Source organism: Coptis chinensis, chromosome 7, assembly GCF_015680905.1.
Source record: "Coptis chinensis isolate HL-2020 chromosome 7, ASM1568090v1, whole genome shotgun sequence".
Taxonomy (NCBI): Eukaryota; Viridiplantae; Streptophyta; class Magnoliopsida; order Ranunculales; family Ranunculaceae; genus Coptis; species Coptis chinensis.
The window spans coordinates 20,700,204-20,721,926 of NC_141462.1; the positions used below are offsets into that span (position 1 = coordinate 20,700,204).

At 36.9% G+C, this 21,723-nt stretch overlaps 2 long non-coding RNA genes across 2 annotated transcripts; both read right to left on the reverse strand.

Annotated features, from left to right (window-relative positions):
* Nucleotides 1–8,472: 8,472 nt before the first annotated feature.
* LOC147486547 (uncharacterized) lies at nt 8,473–14,373 on the reverse strand. Its single transcript, XR_015201652.1, has 6 exons — nt 13,994–14,373; nt 13,760–13,800; nt 13,484–13,595; nt 9,422–9,490; nt 9,288–9,340; nt 8,473–9,171 (listed from the first exon to the last, which is right to left on the reverse strand). It is a non-coding gene; the product is annotated as an uncharacterized LOC147486547 (long non-coding RNA).
* A 128-nt stretch (nt 14,374–14,501) lies between these two features.
* On the reverse strand, nt 14,502–16,379 carry LOC147486548 (uncharacterized). The gene is made up of 3 exons (XR_015203229.1): nt 16,263–16,379; nt 15,992–16,023; nt 14,502–14,873 (listed from the first exon to the last, which is right to left on the reverse strand). It is a non-coding gene; the product is annotated as an uncharacterized LOC147486548 (long non-coding RNA).
* Nucleotides 16,380–21,723: the final 5,344 nt, after the last annotated feature.

Sequence of the window (21,723 nt, forward strand, 5' to 3'; positions counted from 1 at the left end):
GGAATGGCTGAACTCTTTTTTTGGGTAAGAGTTGCCTACGTATCAAGTTTCTTGGGTTTATTTGAATTAAGTCTTATGTAGTTCATCTCTATCTATTTATAGGTGTTTGATCTGACTTTTCTTATTTGCTTCAGGCCGTTGTTAAGTGTAGATTCATATTTTGTGCTCCCTTGATGATTCGCCATTATTTCTGCTGTTAAAAAGTAAATGTCTCCTTCATTGGTGTGTTGACTGAACTTCAGGATCACGATAGATCATTTGTTTCTATGTATGGCTATATTTGATATTTGGATGACCTGGGTTTGGGTTGTGCTTACGTCATTGTGGTGTAGTCCGATCTTGTGGTATACAAGCTGTGCAGATACGACCTGGTGGATTAAACACATGTGATGTAGTGAATGCTTGAGAACGGAGGGTACTTACACTCGAGTTGGACTACGGTTTGTACTCTTTTTCTTTTGCAGACCTTTGTTTTTAGTTGGATAAGAGATCAGTGGGTTATGTTCATCAAGACAGACCAAAAAGATTGGCGTTTGTCTAGTGTATATAACAGAGAGAAGATCTTGTGGGTTATGTTTGTCTTTGTTCCGTTTTACATTCTCTTATTTAGTGCCACCATTCCACTGTTCTTGTCACGACTGAAGAACGGAGCAAATGTACTCCGTGATGCTGCAACGAAGGCCGTAGGACAAGAGATCCAAACTGACGTAGGCAATAATGATCATATGAAGATCTATTAAGTCAGATGTATTTTTATTGTTTTCCTTGAACAACGGATTATTCAGATCTTATATTCTATATAGAACACATATTTCTTTTTTGTGACATGATCTTAATATTACTTTCAAAGTTACCAGCAAAGTTATGCAAGTATGTAAGGCTGTCAACGGGCCGGACTTGAATAGGACACACCTAGGTCCAGGCCTGGCCAAAATCATATTTGATATTTTGAGTCCAAGCCCGGCATAGGTCCTATTGGGCAAGTTTGGATTCGGGCCAGGCCTAGGTCCGTTAGCAATACATGAGAACTGTTATTTTTGTCTAAAATTTAATTAAATTTGTAAGTGGTAAGAATCGAACCCACAACTCTTGTGTGGCAAACACAATACTAACTAATATGGCTTTCAATTTTCTATGTCAACTTTCAGTAAATATAATAGATATATTAATAATAGTAAATATAAAACACATAAACTATTATAGATTTCGGGCCGGGCCATTATCAGATCGGACATAGATATGTCCAGACCTAGCCCAATAATCTTATCGGGCTAAATTTAAAGTCTAAGTCCTTATCTTATCGGTTCGGATTCAATCGGGCTTCGGGCTTGTCCCGGCCCATTGACAGCCCTACAAGTGTGCTAGCAAGCCATACATGAAGTTCTTTATTTGTTTGTTTATAATCTGCTTACATATAGTAGTCTTAAAGCCTTTGAAATTCTTCTTTTAAGATTGATTGTTATGACTGGCGATCGCGAGCAGAAAAATTCCCAAGCAATACATCAAACTCTGAGGTTTTCTTCCACAAACAATCACAATTTTGATTTCCACAAACAGTCACAATTTTGATTTCCTAATTGGAAGTAGTAGATCATTGGATGTCTTTTATTTGCATCTCTACACTATATGATAGCCGGGTTGTAAGGAACCCCTCCCCACTATCGAGTAGGCTAATTTAGATCTCCTTATTTACTTAATTTAGAAACACCTCCCTCATTAAATTTATCCCTCACTAAATTTAGAATAAGCCCCACTTTTATTAATATAATTTGAATAAGGTCCTTTTTATATTAATAATTTAGAAACACCTATCTAATGTCACTTAAATTAAATAATTACCCCCATTTCCCACATTGAAATTAAAACAAGTCCTATTTTATTATTGATAATTTAAAATAACCTCCCTAATATCACTTAAATAACATAATTATCTCCCATTTTGTTTTAAAAAAATAAATAGATGAGTCTTTCCTATATAATTACAATTATGATTTACAATTATAATCCAAAAAAACCATACTAACTATCGATCTAGAGGGGCGGGTGAGACTTAAGAAAACCGATGTGTAGCACGGTTTGCATACTTGTATATATATATATATATATATATATAGTTAAAAAAAAACGCTTTTGTTTACAAACCATATAAAATTTGATGTCCGAGTCCCACTTTTACCCTTTAAAAAATAAGTTCAGAGTTCAGACTCAATTATGGGTGTAATACGGGGCGGGGCGGGTCAACCGCGGGTCAAATAGTGATGGGGCGGGTCGGGGCGGGTCTAGGGGATACAAATCCAGTGGTCTCCGACGGGGTGGGGCGGGGCGGGTTGAAGTGTCATGTCTTAGTACCATCACCCGGCCTGTTGGGTCAGCTTACGGACGGGTTTTGGGCGGGTCATCCGGGTCGGGTGGAAATTATCATTTTAACCCAATTTCACCCAAAAAAAACTTTCTAATTCTGCAAGTAATATATTTCCAATTCACAACATAGAAAAAAAATGGAATTAATCAATAAAAAATAAAAAAAAAATAAAAAAAAACTTGAATTTGAACCCAAAACCATATCTGTAAATTTGAAACTTTTTTCTCGTGATTTACCATTTGTAAATTGATTATTTTCCATAGCATGATAAAATGAAGATGGGAGCGAGGATCTATGGTACAAAACAATAAAATATAAACTAAAAGAATTCGAAATTAATATAAGGATGAATGATTCATCTTTTCCAAAATTCGAAAGGTGAATTTGAACTTTTGATATTTGCCCAATGTTCAAATTTGAATACGTGAAATTGATGTTGAAATCATAAGTTCGTATTCAATCTCTCAAATTCCTACAAAAGTTAAAAGAAAATATAAACAAAATACAAAAATATTAGAGTTAGAGTCTTGAAATTGTGCGGGTCAATGAGGTTGGGTCAACGACTTTTGACACGGTACGGGTCGGGCGGCTTGACGGGTCGGGTTTGAGCATAGAACCTACACCCATAGTCCGACCGCATAAAAATGGTGGCGGGGCGGGGCGGGTCTGTTTTCGGGTCGGTGCGGGTTTGGGTGGTGGATGAAGATCGAGTACCCTACCGGATGATGGGTCAATGGGTTTTTTTTACACTCCCGTAAGTTTGTAACACGAGTAGAGCTAGCCAAAAACCCAAAATCATGTTGACCCCGGGCCAAGCCCATGCGTAGCTAGATCTATTTACACCCCTGCTATAACAATGTGTTGAGACTGAGGTTCAAACTAAGAATTTCAAAGGGAACTGGAATCTTAAGTTTAATAAAGCTAGAAATTCTTTATCTTCTAGGTTTGAGCTTGATGGGTGTGGGGTTTTATCCTAAAAGAGCTCGGTACTAGCTAATGACCTTCCCACTTTATCAACACATGATAAACTCCTTTCTTATTCAATGTGGGACTATTTCTCTTTTCTGTCCACACACTCTAACAAATGCATCGTTCTTCACTTCCAATTTGCCGGACGATCTGTGTTGCCAGGACAGTTATAGATGGTCTTAGTACATTTGTCATGAATGCATGGTATTACTCGACCAAAAAAGGTAGCTGGTTTGCCAATGAAAATAGGGATGTGCAAGAACTATGTGGGACAGTGTTGCTCGGAGTTGCGATTGGTGTTGCTTACCTTACACTACTCTTTTTCTTAATATTGGTAAAGTTGTCAACTCGATTCAGATACTTGGGTTGGACGGGTTTGACTTTTTTTATTGGTAAGCCTGTTTTTAAATGAGATCATTAACTCTTTGATGCTGGCGGGGTTCTAGCCCCAAACCTTTGGTATCATCACCCAAAGGTTTTACCGACTTTGCTAGTCGGCACCTGCGGTTTGACTGTTTTTCTTTTGCAGACTTGTGTTTTTGGTTGGATTAGAGATCAGTGGGTTCTTTTTACCAAAACAGACCATAAAGATTGGTAGCTTAAATCAATAGCCTACAAAATCAGTTTACTGTTATCTCTTTTGTTCATGTATATAGGGAAGTTAATAGAGAGGTTGATCACCTAGCTTCCCTAGAAATTGATCATGTAATTTTTATTTTGTACCTCCTCTCAGTCATTCACTGATGAATATTGTAGAAGAGGATAGGCAAGGGAAAGTGTAGAGAAAAAGGGTGATTTTTGCTTTTTCATATAGAGCGCACCCTGCGCTCCCTTTGCCTTGACATGGGCGCGGGTCGCGCTCATGCCTTGGTTGACTTCCAGGCTCTTCAGCGCACCCTGTGCTCCCTTTTGCCTTCACATGGGCGCGGGTCGCGCTCCACCATATTTTAGAACGAATTTGACTTATTTCGGAAGTTTTCTGAAATAGTATATATATAGGTTTTTTCTGTAGAAACCTAAACTAACCAAAAGAAAGAAAGAGAGAGAAATTCTTAGTGAGTTGAGTGTTCATTCTTTGTGAGTGAATTGAGAGCTCTTGTAATCTGTTACTCTGGACATCTAGTAAAGCTTGGATCTCGTAAGTGCTGATGTTGGCAAATTGCCGAACCACGATATATCTTTGTCTTGTGGTTGGTTCTCTTTTGCATTATTATCTTTACTTTATATGCTTGTTAAATTGTTAATGAGAAGCATTGGGATAGTACTTAGAGGGTGTTGAAGTCTTGTATAGTGTGTAGGATTGATCTATTTGTTGTGGGTAACGTTGCTTCCGCATTGTACTATTCTCAGCAATTGGTATCTGAGCAAGGTTTACGACTTAGGATTTTGAGTTTTGGTGAAGAACCATAGTGCTCGAAATTTGTGTAGACAAGGTGTTTGATAAAATTTCTAAGTGAGATATTTTTTTTTGGGTTATTGTGTGTGACTTGAAAAAAGGCTCCCAAGATGTCAAATGCTAGATTTAAAGTAGAGAAGTTTGATAAAGAAGCAAAAGAAAAGATGGCGAGGGTGATGTCGAAAGAGATGACTTCCACAAACAAGTGGAAAAGTAGTTTGAAAAAGCCTTTAAAACATGTACGGTGCTACAATTGCAAAGAAAATGGGCATTATCTATGTGATTGCCCTAGCCCGAAAAAGAGTAACAAGATGAGTGGTAAGTTTGAGAATGAGGATGTTAGTGAAGCAAGTCTTGCTTCCGACTTCGATGGGGATGATGTAAGTCTTTCGGTGTCTACACAAGACGACCATATGACCGATACATGGATTCTTGATTCCGGGTGTTCTTACCACATGTGTCCAAATAGGAATTGGTTTGCTACCTATGAGAACTTGAGTGGAGGTTCCGTTTTGATAGGTAATGATGTTGCTTGTAAGACGGTAGGAATTGGAACTATACGGGTCAAGATGCATGATGGCGTAGTGAGGACTTTAACCGATGTGAGGCATGTTCCTGAGTTAAAGAAGAATCTTATTTCTCTTGGTACCTTGGATTCCAAAAGCCACAATTTTGTGGGAAATGGTGGAGTCCTAAAGATCTTTAGTGGCTTTTTAGTCATTATGAAGGGTCAAAGACTTGGAAACTTGTATACTTTGTTGGGTAGTACAGTGATAGGTGATGTAGCAGTGGGTACATGTAGTGATGATTCCGAGTGCACAAAATTATGGCATATACGCCTTGGGCATATGAGCCAAATAGGATTGTCTGAGTTGTGCAAGCGAGGGCTACATAAAGACTTGGAGAAATCAAGTATGGAATTCTGTGAGCATTGTGTTTATGGCAAGCAATGCAGAGTCAAGTTCGGTACACGCAAGCACAAGACGAGAGGCATCCTGGATTATGTGCATACAGATGTTTGGGGACCTTCTAAGTGGCTTCTAAGGGAGGTAACCGGTATTATGTCTCTTTCATCGATGATTATACACGCTATATGTGGATATATATCTTGAAGTCCAAGGATGAAGTTTTCGAGACATTTAAGAAGTGGAAAGCAATGGTTGAGAATCGCACTATAGGCCTTTCCAAGAGTTTTGTCGCAACAGGAAATTGCCAGACACTGGACAATGAGGGGCACCCGCAACAGAATGGGTTAGCAGAGAGAATGAATCACACGTTGCTTGAGAAATCTAGGTGTTTGCTTTCCAATGCCAATCTTGGCAAAGAGTTCTGGGCAGATACAGTGGCCATGGCGTGCTACTTGTATAATAGATCACCAGTTCTGGCGATAGACTGCAAGACACCTTATGAGGTGTGGACAGAGAAACCAGCTGATTATGGTACTTTGCGCGTGTTTGGATCTAGTGCTTACTACCACATGAAGGATAGTAAGCTTGATTCTAAAGCTAAGAAAGCAATATTCTTAGGCTATGCAAAGGGATACAGATTGTGGTGTCTAGAGAACCACAAGTTCCTGGTCAGCAATGAGGTTATCTTTGATGAGACTTCGGTGCTACATTTTAGCAAGCCGGAGAAGACTAGAAATAGTGGTGATTCTATAGAATCTCAAGTGATTGAGATAAAAGCGTCTGAGGATGCTAAAGAGAGTGAGGTTCTTAGTGAAAGAACTATTCAACAAGAAGTAGAGTTACAACAACCTGAGCAGCAAGCTTTGGCTAGATCAAAGTCAAAGAGAAGTGTGAAACAAGTTATGAAGTATAGGCATGATAAGCTAGTGAAGCATTATAGTCAACCGGACTCGGTTGCCTATGTACTGAATATTGAAGATGATGAGCCAGATAGCTTCAAGGAAGCTGTTAGAGATGCTCATTACAGAGATTGGTCGGTGGATATGCAGAAAATGGTGGAGGCTCATGAAAAATTTTGTATTTGGGAATTTGTTTCATTGCCTAAGGGCAAAAGGGCTTTGGGTTGTAGAAAGTTCTCTATGGAGTTGAGTTCCAACATTGGTTAGAGGTACTCCACAAATGGTAGAGCCTCATGCATTGTTGATTGATGCCTTTCGTAGGCATGACCCTTTGTGGGCGTGATTGCTCTTTGTGAGCATGACTATCTTTGAAGATAGATCTTTGTGGGCATGACGTGCTCTTCATGGGCATGACTCTTTGTGAGTGGCTCTTCGTGAGCAAGACACTCTTCGTGGGTGGCTCTTCGTGAGCATGACACTCTTTGTGGGTGGCTCTTTGTGAGCAAGACACTCTTTGTGGGTGGCCCTTTGTGGGCATTTGTGAGCATGGCCCTTCCAGGCCCTTTATCTTTGATGTGTTCGGCCGGTTTTATGTTTAAAACCTTTGGATGTGTTCCTCTTTGGATGTGTTCTTGTGTTCTTGGATGTGTTTGGCTCGGTTTTATGTCTTAAAACCTCACCGAGGTGGAGAATGTAGAGAAAAATGGTGATTTTTGCTTTTTTCATATAGGGCGCACCCTGCGCTCCCTTTTGCCTTGACATGGGCACGGGTCGCACTCATGCCTTGGTTGATTTCCAAGCTCTTCAGCGCACCCTGCGCTCCCTTTTGCCTTCACATGGGCGCGGGTCGTGCTCTACCGTATTTCAGCACGAATTTGACTTATTTCTGAAGTTTTCTGAAATAGTATATATATAGGTTTTTTCTGTAGAAACCTAAACTAACCAAAAGAAAGAAAGAAAGAGATTGTAAGAGAGAAATTCTTAGTGAGTTGAGTGTTCATTCTTTGTGAGTGAATTGAGAGCTCTTGTAATATGTTACTCTGGACATCTAGTAAAGCTTGGATCTCGCCAGTGTGGATGTAGGCAAATTGCCGAACCACGATATATCCTTGTCTTGTGGTTGGTTCTCTTTTGCATTATTATCTTTACTTTATATGCATGCTAAATTGTTAATGAGAAGCGTTGGGATAGTACTTGGAAGGTGTTGAAGTCTTGTCTAGTGTGTAGGATTGATCTATTTGTTGTGGGTAACGTTGTTTTCGGATTGTACTATTCACAACAGAAGGAATATTTAAGATTTTAACGCAGGTAGAGGTCGGTCATAACCTCAAACTTATTAAAAAAAAAATTGTTAGCGGAATCAAAAGAATAGTAGCAAGTTCTGTAGCTTGCGGCCCCCAAGGCGACCCAGGTGAGTGCATTCATTTGCCACACGGCGATTGCTTTCAATCATACTTTGCCAGGTCAAAAGTCCCAAGTTATTCACTACTACAGAATGACACTTATACCATTGTTTTTAAGTGTGGTATAAATATATTTACCAATGTTATGCAACCGTGACAATAGGTGGTGTGGTATATAATAATAGCAAAACTGTGGTATATATGTTTAACAGATACCACGGTTTTTCAAAGAACCGTGGTTTGTATGCCCATGATATACCACGATTGTCAACAGAACCGTGGCATATAAGCTATTGAAACCGTGGTTTATATTAGTGTATGTGTTATAATACCGTGGTATATAGTTATACTAAATACTACGGTTTATGCCAAACCATGGTATATATATATATATATATATAATGCTAATAACAGTCTTCCACTTAAAAACCGAACCTGCATAACAAAATTTACACAGCCTGCCTACGTACAACATTTCCATCTTCCCAACAAATTCCAAAATGTACAAAAAATTATCAAACATTGCAAAAAAAGCTAATAATAATAAAAAAAAACTTCCATTAATTTTTTTAAGTGCACTAAGAAAACAAATTTCAAATTCCTTTTCATAAATTAAAAAGGTAAGACTCATAAATTAAACTGGAGGGGTCCGAACATAGCTAAAACTCATCCTCATTCGCTTCCGGCTGAAACACCCCATTTTCCTGGATACCAACTCTACCACTATAGGATACCCGTTCACAATTTATCTCAGTTGATGGCACTGAAAGAAGACAGTTACTACAACCATGAAGAAGTTGATAGTCAAAGTGAATCTCTTGAGCAGAATGAAAGTGGTAGTTCTGCGCGTTCGTATGTCGTTTACACAGGCACATAAAATACATATAGAAAAGAGGTTATTATGATACGAGCTTGTCTCACTAGGTGAAGCCACCATCATCTACAAGGAATGCCGGGGATCAGAATTGTGGATGCACATCTAGTGGAGGATCTCAAACTGCTAAACCTTCTGTTTTGGACAGGTCTATTATCGGAACTGTTGCAGCACATTGGAGTGAAGATGAACCTTCTCAAATTTGCCCCAAGTGGTGGGATGGGAATGGGATCCCAACTCAACTAACAAGTATAAGGAGGTATCATAAGTACTGCCCTTACTTTCTTCTGCAAACTAGCATCCCAGCCCGGTACAGTATAAAGGGTCTGGAGATCAATTTGTTAAGGGGAAAGTTGTCACCTGAAAAACCATCACGAGCCACCATATTTCTTAATATAATAGTAATAGCAACCAACAACAAACCATATGATAATGCTTTGAAAATGGTGAACAGAAAGAGAATGTTGGTAACTCACTGGAGTTTGTAATAATTGATATATGGATCAAGTCCAATCACTACTGCTCCAACCTATAACACAAAACTAGGATTCTATTAGGCATTTGCTGAAAGAATAAACAAAAAAGGAAGGAGAGAAGGACATGATGTTACATTACACTCTTATCATGTTCAAAAAGACAGTTTGGCTTCAGCTCTACACATCTTTTCCCATCTGGGCTCCTGCAGTGAATTTCCATCTGTAAATCCTTATGGTAGCAACACAAGAAATGTCCATGATATTCACGGTAGAAAAGAACATTTCTTATTTATATCATAGCAATAACTTCAATTTATCTAGTTCGTTATGGTATGTTATGCATGAAATGTGCAATCACAGATGATCACCTGGCCTTTGTGTGCCATGCTTGACATTATTCCTTCACTAAAAATTGATCCCCAGTCACCATAGGGATATAAACAGGACAGGGCGGAGTGGGACTGCGATTGCGTCCCCGTCCCTGCACCCACTCTATTTTAGTTCCCTGTTCTCGCCACCATCCCAGCATGACAGAGGTCCCTCCCCACAGAGCTCCACCACTAGAGTTATTTAATTTGTACCCTGTTTTAACTGCTTTTCTCCCACTTAATTAATTTTTTCCATTGTGGTTTCTGTATTTAAAACCCCACAAATACAATACACAGTCCTTTTTAATAATAAGGATTCCATGTTTCGTTTTGAAGTGTGAGTACCATAAGAAAAGCAACTTCGCAGGAGTATATCTAAAAGGAGAAAAAACAAAGACTACAAGACATATTTTACATAAAAATCAATTCTTTGGTAATCAGTGTCCACACATGGGAACTAGTGAATTAGGGTACCAGGAAAAATATAGTATCCCGTAACAAGCAATTTCCACAAGAAATACGACATCCATTATTTATTTAGAATGAGAGTACCACTAACAAATAGTGTCCAACAAATACAACATCTAGTAATTAACTGTCCACACAAAACAGAACATCCAGTAATTGTTCGGAAAGAGGATACCACAAAAAATTATTTTCCAACAAATACAACATCCAGAATACATAAAATCTGCTAATATCCTCTCAAGAATTCTTACAACTTGATTCCCAAAACAGTAGAACAACAAGTCATTAACAACAAAGTACAAATTTTATCAAAAACAATTTACCATTTCACTTTCAATCACAAATAGTAGTTACCATGTCAATTAACTCGGAAACCTGATGTTTTCAAAGGAAGTGCCGAGGCGGCCAAGGTGCTATGATGCCTAAGGCAGACAAGATGGCAATTTTTAGTGAAAACGTTATATCTTGATACCAAAGGCGTTGGCAACGCCTAAGAGGCAGCCCCAAGCGCTACTTTGGAAACCTAGTGCCTCACTCGCCTACTGGGACACTACATTTTTATACTAGGAACCAAAAGGGGTACATGTCTATAATCCAAGAAAGTAGACTTATTTAGTGTCAAAAGGGATTAATAAATTCTAATCGAATCCCGAAGATAGATCAAAGGACGTCACATTACTCAATTGCTAAATGGATGGTAAGACTAGGACTTCTAGTGTTCCTATACATTTCAAACAATTTTTGAAAAACGAAACTCGGAAAAGTAAAATGTTGAGCAATTCTACCAGATTTCACGGACACTACACTACCAATGGGAAAGATTGTATTCGTGCATAATATTAATCCCTCCTTGAAGTTTATCCATACATATAATATATATGTCATACGATTAAAGAATAATCAGCAAAAAAAAAATGAATAAAAAAATCAAGCAATCTGTTCGTAACATTCTCTGTCCTATGCAAAGAAAACACATTGACTAAAGGTATTATAACGTGTCGATTATTTTAATTTTTTTGAAACAACATATATAACCCAAAAGTGAAAGGCCATATAAAATGTAAAGACTCGAGTGAAAAATTCTTTTGGCCAAGTACAACCTTGTTCTCCCATAGCTATAACTAGTATTAAAAGGTAACTCAAGTAGCTAGTTCTAATACTACATTTAACTAGCCATGCAGCCCGACCTGTGGCCGGGCCTGTTATTCTTAAACCCATCATGTCTGGGCCTATATTTAAGGGAAGCACCTGGAAGTTTAACATATCCATATCCAATAAGTAATCCATATCCATATCTATTAACTAATACATATCCATATCCATATCCAATAACTAATACATATCAATTAACTAATCCATTGTTTTTTAGAATTTGTTTTTTTTTATCCCATGCGTACATTTGAAATAATGAAATAATGCGTAGCTTTGTTTTTTGTTTTAGCATAACACATGAAAGGACAATTTTAATTTATATTAAATTAGAGAGCAGGCCAAATTCAGGGTTAGTTTGGTAAGAAGGCAAGTAATTATTTTTCAAATATGGACTATTTTAAAAACTTTGCTGATGTGGCTCACTATGAGCATCTTGGGAGAAACGGATATTAATATAGGTAGGATTGCTTATGAAACATGCCAACATAATGCATGAGAGTGAAGGTAAAGGTTGGCAATTGAAAGAACAAAACCAAACCAAAGTAATCATGCGACCCCTACTCCAACAAGCTACCAAGTCAATGTTTGGTCCCAATTACTAGTTTGTAAAAGTGGGTTTCAAATACCATGCTATCTTTTGTTGAGAACTTGAATAGATTCCATGGTTAATTATTATAATGGCAATACAAGGTCCTAGACACCAAAGTTTTCCCCCTTCTTTGATTCGTGGAGGTGGTGATATATAGCTAAACAAAAGTGAAACTTCTTGACCATTGGTACTACACTAGCTAGTTCATTGTGTCGGTAGCACTCTTTTTGCTTCAAGCAAGCACCTCCAATACTAACAATACTAACAACAATAATAAAAACACTAAGAAAATCAAGTCACAACACATGGAGTAAATAGATCTAACAAAAAACCAAAAAACCTTAGAATCAAATAACTAATAACTATCAAACGATCACCTTTTATATAAAAGATGAATCTTTTATCGAAAAATTTGAAAAATCCAAACTTGGACCAAACCCATACTTTTAAAAAAGTTGATGGCGTAAATTCATTACCTTGAGTAGATCGAACACTTAGTGACAAAACGCAGATCTCTGAGATGAATTGATACCCTAGAACATAGATCAGTTTTAACTTTAGAAACCTGGAATCAATTTTATTTGAACAAAATCAATATTTGATATGACAACTTATGCAGCGAGAAAGTCGGCACCACTGTTTTTTTTTCCTGATTATTCTTTTTAGGGCATCGGGTTTAGACAAGTAGAAAAAAAATCCCGCTTAAGTTTTCGTTATTACGTTTTTTTTTTTTTTTTTAATTTTATTTTAACAATGTAATTCTTCCCTTATTTTGCCAACTCTGTAATGTATTTATAAACGTCACAAAATATACAAAAAAACATTACACAATATTTTCTAACGGATACCTGTATTACCAGTGGATATTAAATGTTATAAATTAACTAACGGATGTATATGTGTTACTAATGGAAAATCCCAATGGTTGCAAAATAGCCCAAATGGTGTAGTGTTATCCATGCACTACATAAATACTTCAACAATAATTAAAGCAGATCAATAATCAAAATCATTGTGTTAAGAATAAATTAGTATCTGGCGGCTCCCAACTAAAATGAAATTACTAAAATAGTCTAAACAATATTCATAAAATTACTAAATTGACCCTATATACTTCCAGATTATTACAGTAACTACATGCATATCAAAGTCAAATGTATTAAACAGCCACTAGGGAGCAAATGCTTAATCAAACAACCCATGCCATGTTCTAACAGATTTAATTTGCCCACAAGTTAATTGGATAGTCTAAGATGAGAAATCATCCAATTGAATGTTATTGGAAATCCAATCTGACTTTGTATTATATATGCATATTAGCTTTACATATGAACACTTCCATTGGTTACATATATAACACAATGAATAATACATACCTTCGCCAAAATAAATAAATAGCAATGACAAATTGAATAACATCCATAAGTGGCTAGCTAGATATCACTATATATACCCCCAACAATACCAAAATAAGAAAACACAATGAATAACTTTGACGAAACACTGTCTCCTTTATCTAGAATTGACAACATGACTATATTTCAGTAGTTCTACCCAAAGAATAACTAAGGCAACACAACCAAACTACAAACAATGAGACGCATTCAAATGTGCCTTACCTCAAATAAAGAAATGCTAGGTTTGCAATAGAACGAAATTTTGACAGATCGCAGTGCAAGCTTGCATTATTGCATGACCATAAACGAATTAACCGTTATTACCCAGATTAGACTTGCAAAAGGGAATGAATTTTAGCTGTTAAATTAAAAATAGCCACCATCAAAAAACAATAAAGAAACTGAATAAAAACTATAAAGTGAAACAAAATCAAGAAGTAAAAGGATTGCAATTAAGAACTCAATAGTAGTGAAACACTCGCTCCAAAAAGTACTAACCAAGTCTTTTCGTCATTCAATTGCAGTTCCCACAACAAACCCTAAAAGAATAACACGAAATTAATACTCTCAAAGCTTAATCAAATGAATAACACAAAATTAAAGGAAAGCAAAGATTAAGGGGAAGAAAATCAAAACCCTAATTAAAAAAAGGACGGGAATGATACTGAAACTAGGAAAAAAGAAAGATTTTTTTTAATTAAATCATGTAGCCAGAGTGGGAGGAGGGCATACCATTGTTAGAAGACCAATATTAGTGGCGAATTTGAGCTCTTGTCCCTGGCGCAAATTCTTCACCGCTCAAAATTTTTTTTGTCCCCTCGAAAACGAAATCAAACAGTGAGATTTAGCGTGAGTGGGAGAAGTGGGGGTTGCTATAAACGTACGGGGTTTTCCCCGTTTGTTTTTCCTATTTCAGTTTTTCTCTGTTATTTTGGGAACTACTTTCTCTCCACGGTAGGTGTAATTTTGCCCAAAATATAAACCACCGTTTTCAAGGAAACAGTGGGAAATACTAACACCAAAAAATAAATTAGGCTATATCTGATAGTACTGTGGTATATGTCGTATTATATACCACTGTTTTACAAAATTAGTGGTATTTGTTTGTTCCAAAACTAGAAAAGTCTTTTGTACCGTGGTAAATGACTATATGCCACTGTTATTAATGGAATAGTGGTATATACTAGTTGACCAACCGTGGTTAATGTGTCTTTCTGTAGTAGTGCATGTATATATGCATGTAAGTACCATGTAGTAGTGCATGTATATATGCATGTAAGTACCATGTTGATCACTTGTATCAAACTAATAGTGGATAGACTTACTCATGGTTTAAAGACAATTATATATTCACTCAAGTAACAAGAGTATAACCTTGAAATTTGGTTTGGAAATTCTTACCTGAAATCTTTATGTTGCTTTGATTCTTTGCATAACAAGAAATGGGTGGTCCTCTTCTCTAGCTAGCCAAGCTCCTGCTTTCCATTTTCCTTTGTTGCTAGCTTCTCAAGCCTCATTTTCTTAGCAAAAGAAAAGATAAGTATTAAAACACCGCTTGATCTTCCTTTTCTAAAGAATGTCCCCTTTATCCAACCATACTACCTAGCAACTCCTTCATAAAAATATAAGAACAAAGAAAGTATATATATTAGTATTTCATTAACATATTGAAAGATATGAAGGCCGGATTCATGCAAAAATAGTAAGAGCTTCATAGCTTTTCTCCAACTACTCAATACTAACACCACGTACAAATCAAGATTTCCACTACGTTATTAAAGCTACTAAAAAAATTGTTAAGAAAAAATTAAGTACATTAAAACAAATATAAACTTGTGACCCCCAGGTGAATCCCCCCTTTTTATTTTCTTAGTCCCGATCCCCCCACTTTGTTAACTCATGCATGTATAAGCTAAGCATTAAGATACTAGGTACAAAGTAATATTGTAATACTAGCAAGAGGGGCATACAAATTAGAATCACTATCCATTAGGTCGGGCATAACAAAAGTTGGGCTGAATAAGGAATGCATGTACTACACCCTTGTTTTACAAATCAAGCAACCGGAAGAAAAATATTATCCTCACTTCAAACAAAGTTTTTGTAGAGACAACTTTGTCAGTAATCGAGTTCTACTATGAGAGAACTCTTCCCACAGAGCATCATTGCCAACTGAATTCTTTTCTAGAGTAGGACAACCATTAATTACTCCATGTGCTGGAAAACACTTATAGGTTAATGGTTAAGGAGTAAACCCTTTATCACTAAAATAAGGTTAACTACATATCTGGTATCAATGTTGGCTTGAGGATAAACTCCAAACCTACATGAAATAGTCACATGCTCCGAGGATGGTGCTTAGATGGCTATACAAAAAACTAGAGCTTAGCATAAACAAGCTAGGGCAACCCATCCACAAAAAATGTCATATATGCCATAAAACGTGTACCAAAGAGCCTCTCTACTGACTCAAACCTGTACCAATATGCAAATTGCAATAAATTATTCCTTTTTCCAAACCCTAGAGTGCGCAATTCAAGTGTATATCCACACTTTCTTTCAATTGTATGTGTGTTACGCGGATTCTCACAATTAACACTCTTTAATAGTTTAATACATTCAGGATCGGCCACAGGTGTTTTAGATTTGAGTGCTACTGAAAATTTATGTTCTCAAACATAAATTTAACTAAGTACACAAAAGATTGTAGAAATATAAAATGAAACAAACCTGATCGAGGATCCCTTAATTGGCCTTTTAACCTGAAACCAAATAATAGATAAGAATAGATTTGATTTTAGTACTTTTTAATAAGCAACCGAAACTCTTGTTCCAACTTTCTATCAAATTTACAATCTCTAGTGAAATTATATGATGTATCTCTACTGAACAATCAATCAAATAAAGACATCTATATATACAGCAACAGTTCTCGATGAAGAATTTCTTCAAACATTTCATACATACCGATGAATTCTAAGAACCTGAAATAATAGCTCACCTGAATGATTGGAATCCTGAAAAGTTCATCACCACTTCATCTTCTTTCACATCAATCTTCAAAAAGTGAACAAGGAAAGAAACCCAATCCCCAATTTCACTGTTTTAAGGAAACCCCCTCTGACCTCTACCCCCATACCGGATTAATTCCCAATTGATTAATTCCCCAAAATCACATCCCCAAATTCTTAGATTTTCCTAACAAGTTAAATCACATTAAATACTCCTGAAATCCTAACTCAACTATCCTTAAATTTCTTCTAAACCCTAAATAGCAGATGAAAACACACCGATGTTTCTGAAAAAAGAAAGGATCAAATGAGAACATGAAATAGAAGTTGAAAACGCGGTGTTGAATAATTTGGTGAAACCACCAAGTTAAGAACAGGGTGGCTAGTTTACAACTACAGAAGTGAGAGAGAGAGAGTTGGAAGAGTGGGCTATAGATGATAGAGAGATGACCAAGTTGAGCACTAAGAGGAGTGTTCTCTTAATTATATATTTTTTTTTGTTCCCACGGTTGGGCCAAGATGGCTTAGATTTAGTTGTTTCCATTATATTGTGGAACGGGTCACAGTGGTAAATAAGAGTACTTATGTCACTGTTTCCGCAAAACCGTGGTAAACAATAGTTCTTATGTCACTGTTTCTGCAAATTAGTGGTATATAATAGTTCCCAAAAGATTTTAAAACTTATACCGTGGCAATTTGTAATATACCACTGTTTTTGGCAAAACCGTGGGTATTGAATTGATGCCAACCGTGGTATAAGTGCTTTTCTGTAGTAGTGATTGAAGTTAGGTGCTTTCATTACACGCAGTGGCGGAGCCAGGGGGGACTAGAGTACGCCCTGGCTCACCCTCAATTTCTTCCTAAAAAGTGACTAGTATATATGTGAAAATGATTTTGTTATTAAACCCTCACTATAACCGACCAAAAATAAAAACCCCCTTCCCTTAACTAACATGAGAAAACTTTCCATCTCTAATTTTATGTATTTTGAGATACAACACTTTTGGCAAGTGTTTTTCCTTGTTTGGAAAAACAAAAAAGATGAAAGAGAAAAAAAGAATAATAACATTCTCAAGTCTCAGTCCCAATAATTCATATGTATGTTTATTGGTATGTTTTCTAAACCTTAATTCCCCAATCTCTTATTTTTTTAGTTTTTTTTATAATGAATTTTATTAGTTATAATTCAATTTTGTATGTAATGAATTCAATCCATCGGTTACTTGAGTCCATTACAATTTTAATTTGTTGCATAAAATTGTAGTAAATTTACTTTTGAATCTACTTAAGGCATTGGTTGGAATTTTGGGATTGAATGAAAACGAAAACAATTAAAATAAATGCTAAAGTGACACAAAAAAAAATGTACTGGTGTCTAAACATGTACAGTTTAAAACAATGGTGGGATCATAAACCATGTTGGCGCAACAAACTAGTTTGAAAATCCAAATTTTGCTTACCCACTATAGATTTTAGAGAAAGCGTAAACATGGGAATTATATTCCCAATCCAGAATTTGTAAACGCTTTGTAAGTCTGTAACACCATTTTTTGCTATTAATATTAATTACCCTTTAGCCAAAAAAAAATGTCTAAACATTCTATAATATTCTTTATTGCGCCTAAGTGCTTATTTTTTTTTTCCCAATGCTTTTTGAACTATTTTTCTTACAGTTCCAAAGAATTCATTGCTTTTTTCATTTGTGGAATTTTAAAGTGGTTTCCATAAGCATATATATTTGTAAGAAGCATATATTTGTAGGCACTTTCTTCTTAAGTTCCTAATTTTTTAAAGCTAAATGTCCGTGTATTTTTATTTATTTTTTCCTCCTAAATCCATCTATTAAGAAATCTAGTTTTTTGTAATTCCAAAATTTACATGTCTTTTGTGATGGGATTCGAATTGTGTTTTTTTTCTTTTTTACTTTTAAAAAATATGCAAGGGAAAACAAAAATTCTACAAATTGGGTGTTATTTTATTTTAGTTTTTATATAGTGACTAGTTGTGGTTCACCCTCACCCAATTTCCTGGCTCCGCCACTGATTACACAAATTGTAAAGTGTGTTAATAATGTTGTCATACTGTCAGAATTTTTTTTCCCAGTACGTAAACTCCAGAGTTTACTACAAATTAACTAGACGTTAAGCACTTGTGCTTAGTTAGTCTATAATTTTCCTTCATGAAAATTAAGCCTATTGCACCCCTTATATTACGGTTCCTATTGATTGCTCTGGGATTTTAATTTCTTGTGATAATATTTAATATTTCGCAAGAAAATACATCATATTTCGCCTTAGCTTGTGAATGAATGACTTCATACTTCCACACCTATTGAGTTCAACTTCTTCTTGCTATAAAATGCTTCCTCGTGAAACAATGGACAGAGTGAATCGCTTACATTTTTTAAGCTATCCAGACGGCCTGCCTTTGTATTTTGTCTATCCTCTCTCTCATCCTGTTGATTGAGAGTATTCTGACAATGATAAGGAGCTTTAGTTAACCCAGCCAGAATCCTAACTGCTTGCGAATCTGAGCGGATGTGGTTTGTAGGAATGCCTGTCTTGATACATTCGATAAGGCCAACTTGACAACGTCAATAGCTAATAGTTTTAACTGCAAAACTGACTTTACATTGCTTGATGCTAGTGTACAAAAACAAGGCTTCACCAGTGTGCGCACCCAAATCCTGCTTTTCCATGGCAATCTCCAACGGGTAACTTTGTTGACTTAGGATGAAACTTCAAATCCTTGGCTCTGAAACGAGACTCTCAATGCTATAGTGTCAAAAGGCTTCTTCATTAATTTAACTCTCTGCGTGTATCTGTGATTCTGCTTGAATCTAATTTGAGACACCTCAGTTTAGATTTGTTCTTGAATATCGTGGCATTCCAGAAAAAAAAAAAAAAAAAAAAAAAAAAAAAAAAAAGGCTGTCCGTGGGACTACGGGTGCATAAACATGCTCTCCTGATATCCCTTGGCTTTCTGCAGTAGGTACATCCGCTCATCTTATGAATTCTGCACAAAAGTACCTAGCCCTAAACCTGTTAGTTACTCTGATCCAGAATATTGGCAATTAGAGAACATGCGAACCTCTCTCTCAACAATGTTAGACTTGATTCCACTCAAGGTGAACCTCCCTCAGATTCGACAAAATACAAATAACTAGTTGGACGTCTGATTCACCTCACGATAACAAGACCAGATATTGGTTTTTCAGTGATTCAGTGAACTTACTAAGCCAATTCATGTGCCATCCAAGGAGACCACAATAGGAGGCACCTCAATGGCTCAATGGGTTCTCTGATATCTTAAAGACTTAAACAATCTCCATGTCAAGGAATCCTTTTATCCTCCATTAGCAGTTTCTCATTTAATTTTCTTGTGGTACGTTTCACATGGGTGGACACGAACTGACTAACTAGAGGCTTCTAGTCTTCTACTTCATTTGAATCATGGATTGTATCATCTTGTTCCAGTTTTCCTGAGCTCTGTAATGTGTACTTGCGGCCCAATTAAAAGGCAATTCTTAAAATATGCAATCATCAAAAGTATGTCCGGACTATGGAGCATCTTTTGGTCTTATATACTACTGCAGTATCTATAAGTACGATGACAGTTACTCTAGCAAATATTGCAGATGAGAGCAGGTAACATGGTTGAAGCTGAATACTAAGTCGTAAGTGTTATCATTCTTTGAATTTCAGTACCACTATACAGATTCAATCAGGGGTGATGGATCTCTTACAAAGGAAATCCTACAACAAAAAGAAAACCTATAACAAAAGGAAATACTACACCAAAAGTGCTGTCCAACAAAAGAGGAGCATAAGTAACAATTCACTCTCCATGGTCAGAAGTGGCAGCAGGTACTGTGATGGTCTTATAAACGCGCCAACACCAAATAAGCAAAGAGTACCCCCACACAACGTATGCTACAATATGAACAGAAGCGGGGAAGGGAAGTTCAAACCATGCCTCAAAACAGGTATTAACAAGGTAAATCAAGCTGTAAACCAGGTGAACCAAGGAGGACCCTACTTCCAACTTCACGGCCCAATCAGGAAGCCTGACGGCATCAGTCTTGTACGAATGTCCCATTGCAGCGTAAAACACAGCCAGAGTGAAACAAACAGAGCTCCTAGTAATAGCTTCATCGGTGTATAAGATACGTGTATGTTCAACAACAAAGGAGACGAAGTGCATCAGACACATCAAAACCACAAAATATAGATGCTCCCACCTGCAAGTTGAGGGATTACGAGTTTCTTCAATATAATTTCAGGACCTGCAGCTGCAGGTAGTACATTTTCTTACCATACTTCGTGTACCAAAAAAAAAAGCTTCTAGCTGACCAGCTCATTTTTTATTTCAATGAACCAGCTCATATACTGATAAATTAGAGAGAGAGAGATTGATTTGAGAGAATATTTACTTGATTGATTTCTATAGAGATTACAATAGTTTATATAGAGATTACAAGTTCCTAAAATAGAAATAAATACACACAGTGCAAGTCTGTACAAAACAAGCGGTGGATTTCTAAACAATACTTTCGGTGCTCTAATTATGTTGTGTGTGCTCTTTCACTTTGGCGTGTTCCAAGACTTCATGCGCTTTCGGCGCTGGGCGCTAAATTATACTGTGAATAGGGCGTGGGCGCGCTCTTCACTTTGACGTGAAGAACAACTTCTAATACTCCCCCTCAAGTTGGAGAGTGAATGTCAAGAACTCCCAACTTGCGAATTAATCTTAGAAAGGTGTCCTTGCCGAGAGGTTTAGTGAAGGCGTCAGCCACCTAATCGGAGGATGGAACGAACGAAGGAGATAATAACTTGGCATGTATCTTGTCGCGTAAGAAATGACAGTCCAATTCGATGTGCTTCGTTCATTCATGAAAAATTGGATTTTGATAGAGATGGAGGGCGGCTTGATTATCACAAAACATGGTCATTGCCGAAGTGCGAGAGAAGATACTTCAACCATTGAAGTTCACACGCCAGGGTAGCCATGGAACGATATTCGGCTTCAGCAGAAGAACGGGATACAATGCTCTGTTTCTTTGTCTTCCAGGATATAGGGCTAGAACCAAGAAAAGTGCAATAACCACTAGTAGAACGACGAGTGACAGGGCAGCCAACCCAATCAGAGTCACAGAAACCAGAGATATGTAAAGAACTATGAGCGGATAAAAAATCCCTTTGTTGATCGAACCTTTAAGGTAGCGGAGTATACGATGAGCAGTATCTAGATGTGGAGTCCATGGGGACTGCATGCAACGGCTGAGATAATTAACAGAATAAGTGATATCTGGACGTGTAGCTGTGAGATATAAGAGACGCCCAATCAAGCGACGATAGACAGTAGGATCCTGAAGTAATGTGCCATCATCAGTATGGAGGTTAATGTTTTGTTCCATAGGGAACTCAGAAATACGACTACCAGTGGTACCAC